Here is a 6,219-nt window from a genome sequence, read left to right as displayed (position 1 = left end):
CAGGGTGGGTGCTGGGTGGGGTTGAGGCTTTCAATGAATAACGCGGGTAGGTCATTGGACTGGCTTGCCGCTCACTTTCTCTCGGGCCGCAAAGGCCAGGTAAGGCGTGGCAGTTTCCAGTGTTTCGCTCCAGCCTTAGCAGAGTGGAGGAATAAAGGGGCGGGACTTCAGTGGCAGTTGCGGGAAGACCTGGCCGCGGGGTGGTATGGGAGTTGTAGTTCTATGGGGCTGGCCTAGGTGGTCAACAGCATTTCTTGGGGGCACGCTGCGAGTTGTGGTTTTTTGCCTCTGGACTCGTTGCTCTGCTTAGGCCTTACCCTATTTAGGCAAATGTTTAAGCTGAGGCTGTGAGTGGCACCAGAGGGTGATGGCCTATTTGCCCTCCTCTCGCCCGAATTATTCTAACCAAAACATTTTCTCAAGTTCCCTGTAAGGTTTTGAGAGTTTCTTTCTCCATACCTATTGCCTCCCCTATCCTTGTCATCCACTCAACTGCTGGTCCATTACCTTATAGGAAAGGAAAAGGCCTGATACTGCAAAAATTAAACGTGGAGAGAACACAGAGAGTAATTGCCCGTTCGAGGACACTGTTAAAGTTTAGTTAAATTTGTATGGTTTTGTTTTTTGTGTCCCCCATCCCCCCCCCAAAAAAACGAAACAATAATAATAAAAACAGCTGTTTTCCAAACCAGTGAAGGGACCATGAGAGCACGAACAATACAGGAATCACATATTTGACTATGAAATAGAAGAGTACAGCCTCTCACACTTTTTCCCTTTCCAAACTGGAACAGCCTAAGATCGGCTGGAGAGAACTTGTGAAATTGTCAATAGTAAAATAATAGCACGGGTTGTTGATCATGTGATCCTATGATTCTTTCCCAGGCACCACACCTATTAGTGTTCTGATAGAGCAGCATACTAGTCATCCTACCAACAGAAAAGGTGTGTCAGAGGCCCTGCTTCCCTTCCCTTAAAAGCCAGACCTTAATTGCTCAGCATTTGGGAAAATGATTCTAGTTGTATGTGTGTTTTTTCCTGTTACTTGGTTAATTGGCAAGTGTTTGTTCTGCATTTCCCATTAAATGGGAATGTTGCTGTATTCCCAGTGCTTAAAATTGGATCTGCTAAATAGTAAATGCTCAATAATTACTTGTCAAATGAATATAATATTCTTCCTTTGTATCTCCTCTTAATACTTAGAACAAGCCGAAACCGGTTTGGCTCAGTGGATAGAGCGTCGGCCTGCGGACTGAAGGGTCCCGGGTTCGATTCCGGTCAAGGGCATGTACCTTGGTTGCGGGCACATCCCCAGTGGGAGGTGTGCAGGAGGCAGCTGATCGATGTTTCTCTCTCATCGATGTTTCTAGCTCTCTATCCCTCTCCCTTCCTCTCTGTAAAAAACCAATAAAATATATTTAAAAAAAAAAATACTTAGAACAAGATTTTGTACAGTGATTCCAGAAGACATAGTGTAGACTAGAGCGAACAGATACTCCGTCACACTGGTGGCCAGGGAAATGCCTGAGCCCATCGGACTATCCACTTAACTGTAGGTGGAGGAGTTTACTTTATCTGAGAGGCCTACTATGTCATAGTGTAGACATCAATGAACTAGCTCAGTGGTTGGCAAACTCATTAGTCAACAGAGCCAAATACCAGCAGTACAACGATTGAAGTTTCTTTTGAGAGCCAAATTTTTTAAACTTAAACTTCTTCTAACGCCACTTCTTCAAAATAGACTCGCCCAGGCCGTGGTATTTTGTGGAAGAGCCACACTCAAGGGGCCAAAGAGCCGCATGTGGCTCGTGAACCGCGGTTTGCCGACCACGGGACTAGCTCTTTTTGCAGAGCTAGCTGTGCAGTGGCAAAGAGCATGAATTTGGAGTTTACAGGCCTCAATTTGATTCCCGCACCGCTACCTACTAATGGTGGAATCTTGAACAAATTTCTCCACTTAAGTTTTCTCAAAATGTGGATAAATCTACCCACTTCATAGGATTATTGTGAGAAATATATAAAATAATGTAAAGCACCTTTTTTAATTTTCTCTTCTGCCACCTTTTGCTGCTCCCCAAACTCATCCTCTGTTATTGTCTAGTCAGAAATATGGCTCCTTTGGTATGGATTGTGTGTAAAGTATTCTTCAAATCTTACAACCCAGTAGGAAATGCGTCCTCATATCTCTAGGGAGGGCTCAAATTCTTTAGAAGTGCATTTGCATGGAAGTGAACAAATTTTTCAAATGGTGAAGGATGGTACTCAATCAACCAAGCCACACTGGCCAGGGCTCTCCAGGCGGTTAGTAAGCCAATTCCACGGTGAACATGGGGACCAATTGTGCCCTCATCTCACAATCAATTTAATTCTCCAGGTAAAGCATCCCCGGGCTTTTTTTGTACCTTCCTATCGTTTTCATCTGAACCGGCCTCTCTGTTTATTGCCCACCTTAGATGTGGCACTTCTGCCTGAATCCAGAGCTTTGGGTGTGTCCAGAGCTTGGGAAAGTAGAATTTGGAAGGGGAGAGTCAGAACCCTGGAGGGGTCCTCCCAGCACACTCCAGGGAGCATCTTCTCTGAGACATGCTGCCCCAGCCCATCTCCTATCTTCCAAACACAGGACCTGCTGGGTTTTTTTTTCATCTTCTGGCATTTACAAACTATTTGGCAGGTTTTCTGTGCATAGTCAAGTCACTAGTTTCAAGTAGTGACACATTTTAAAATAATACAATTAGCCCTAGCCAGTTTGGCTCAGTGGATAGAGCATTGGCCTGTGGACTGAAGGGTCCCGGGTTCGATTCCAGTCAAGAGCACATGCCTGGGTTGCCGGCTTGATCCCCACTGGGAGGTGTGCTGATGAATGATTGATCTCTCATCATTGATATTTCTATCTCTCTCTCCCTCTCCCTTCCTCTTTGAAATCAATAAAAAAAAAAAAAACTAAAATTTTTTTTAAATTAATGTTTCACATTAATGAAAAATCAAGGTGGTGGTGGTGGTTCCTGTTTCTAACAGTTTTTTTCCATTGCTATACAACCACTGCATAGAATAGTCCCTGACACACAGCGGCTTCTTAAGAGATATTTGAATGCTAATAAAATGAAATACTTACATAGATAAATATTTATTGAATGAATATGTGGGAAGGATAATTTTGTTTACAAATGATCTGGCTGAGGAGAAAGGAAGGTGAAGACGGCGCTGAGAACCCACCACGGAGCACACATAGGCCAGCCAAAGGCGTGAATGAGTGCACCCTTTGCCCCTCCAGGACGGATGCTGGAAGTGTGACCAGGTGCCCCCTCCAGGGAGCTAACCTAAGCTGCAAGCCCAGGGTGAAGGTGCTGGTGGTGGAGGGAGGGGGGCCAGTGGGTTAACTTCGCTCCACCGCCCGCTATCTCCAGGAGAGGGTGGGCAAAGGAAGTGGGAGGAAGAGGAAGCCAGAAGCTGGGGCAGGAGAGAACAGTAATGATCACATCTGTTGAATGCTTAGGCAATGCCAGCTTTCTGCATCGATTATTTGGGATCCTCATAACATTTCCACAAGGGCAATGTTATTACTCCTGTATATAAGGGAACATACAGTTCCATTCCCAGTCAGGGCACACATCCCGGTTGTGGGCTCGATCCCCAGTAGGGGACATGCAGGAGGCAGTCGATCAATGATTCTTTCTCATCACTGATGATTCTATCTCTCCCTTCCTCTCTCAAATCAATAAAAATATAATTTTTTAAAATGTGGTGAATGAATGAATGAATCAACACATAAATGAACAAACAAATGTCTTCACACTGGTGCTTTGCTACTTTTCTCTTTTGTTGCCCATAACACTGGAGAAAGTTCATTGGAACTAAGGGAACGAAGCGGCTCTGGGATTTCCAAGCCAAAATAGCAGGGAGTGGGGAGGAGGTGACCCTGATAAAGGGCAGCTCTAAGCAACCCCGAGTTACTCAGTAACCTGAGCCCTGGTCCCCATGGATGGCCTGGCCAGGCTGGGCCAGGGCAAGCAGCAGACACCGGTTCCCCTTGGCTACCCTTCAGGTGCTCAGCCAGTCCCAGCTGGAAACTAGAGATGGGAAGTCGAAGATTGGACAGACCCCAGGCCAGGCAGGCAGAGAGCCGGTGACAGAGTCAGGGGCCCCTAAGAGGAGGTCTGATGTGGAGGAAGGAGTGAGAGATGAGGTCCCCAAATCCATCAGAGCTTCCAGGGCCAGAGGAGGCAGGAGGGGGCACCTAGAGCTTGCCATCGCTGGATGAGCCGAAGGAAAACCATGGACTGAGCCTTTCCACAATAGGCGGTGGGCCATGGACACCTTCACAAGGGTCTTGCTCTCTGCTGGACCAAAGGGTGAAACCAGCAGGTGCTCACTAGTTGTTAAAATATCGAGATTGTCCCATACAAGCCGGTAAAGAGATGTTGCCCAAAGGTCTCCAAGTGTACCCGCTAGCGGCTGGCCCAGCTATCCTGGCCCTTCCAAGGGCTCCCTCTCCACCTGTCCACAATCCAACACAAAAAGGGTTATCACCTGCCAGGGCAGGGGTTCTCCAGGACCCAACCCTGTTATGGTGTTGACTAGAACCCCAGGAGCTGGCCCAGGACTGGCACTAAATGAATAGTTGTTGAATGAATGGATGAGCAACAGAAGAGAGGAAAAATCAGAGATCTTTTTTTTTTTTTTTAAATATATTTTATTGATTTTTTACAGAGAGGAAGGGAGAGGGATAGAGAGTTAGAAACATCGATGAGACAGAAACATCGATCAGCTGCCTCCTGCACACCTCCTACTGGGGATGTGCCCACAACCAAGGTACATGCCCTTGACCGGAATCGAACCTGGGACCTTTCAGTCCACAGGCCGACGCTCTATCCACTGAGCCAAACCGGTTTCGGCGAAAATCAGAGATCTTGAGGAATTTAGAAAAACTGAGAGAGTCAGCAGGCAAGAAAGAGACGGAGGAGGCCGCAATCAGGGAGGAAACTCCCAGAGGATGCTAGGAAGGCCCAGCTGAGAGGTCTTGCTCTCTCTGGTTCTGTAGCTCTTGAAGACTCTTCCCCTTGTAGGGCTTATCCAGACCCTGCCTGGACAACCCAGAGCAACTCCTGCACCCGAACAGGGCTCAGAAAGCAGGCTGTGTCTCTGGAGCAGAAGGCTGAGCCTGGGAGGATATCCAGATGCTGATTTACCAAGAATCATTACCCAAAGACTGTTGACCAGACATCCACTGCCCACACCACTCCACAGAAGGAGCTGGAAAACAGCTTTCCTGCTGATCAAGTAGAGCCTCTGGGCCAGGGGCCAGGGGCCAGCGGCCACTGAAGGCCAGAGAGCATGCCTGGCCTGCTAAGAGCAGTGCTACCAGAGGCTGCTGCTACCCAGCGGCTGATCCCCCCACCCCCCAGCCTGCCTGGCTGGGCATTAGGTCAGGCAGTTGGACACCTAGAATGCCACACTGTCCCCCAGAGCCCACGCTGGCTCAGAGGCTCGCCCATGAGGGGAGGTGGGGGAGGAGGTGAACTGGGGAAAGGAGGAGGATCAGGGCCTCCTGAGAAGGGGCAAGGTCGTTCTTAGGAGGAGCCCCACTCCGTAGCTGCTCTGGGGAGTGGCTGGCGCCTGCGGACCCAGACCGCATCTCCTGGGAACGGCAACTCTTCCTTCAGGCAGGGGTCTGGAACATCTTCGCAAACACCCACAAGCCCCTGCAGCATGACAGGCCCCTCAGACAGCAGGGTGGCAACGTTGCAGAGGACCTCCCCTCTCACTTGCCCCTCTGACAATGGCCTTCAGCTTTTCTTCTTCGAAGAGCCTTATGGCTTGCAGGTGTCAGAAAGCAATAGTCCAAGTCCTCCACCTGTTTAGAGCCCTCCAGTGGCGCAGCATCCACTGGGTAGAGGCCATGTGCCTTAGCAGGGCCTTCAAGGTCTTTTTAGACGCCCCACCCTCAGCCTCAGTTCCTGAACATACTGGACACTCACACAGCCAGGCTTGTGTCTATACTGAGTCCCTTCTTTTATAAAAAAAAATATATTTTATTGATTTTTTACAGAGAGGAAGGGAGAGGGATAGAGAGTTAGAAACATCAATGAGAGAGAAACGTCCATCAGCTGCCTCCTGCACACTCCCCACGGGTAGGTGCCCGCAACCAAGGTACATGCCCCTGACCGGAATCGAACCTGGGACCCGAGTCCGCAGGCCGACGCTCTATCCACTGAGCCAAAC

This window comes from Plecotus auritus, assembly GCF_963455305.1.
Source record: "Plecotus auritus genome assembly, chromosome: 12".
NCBI lineage: Eukaryota > Metazoa > Chordata > Mammalia > Chiroptera > Vespertilionidae > Plecotus > Plecotus auritus.
Note: the sequence above shows the minus strand (reverse complement) of the source record.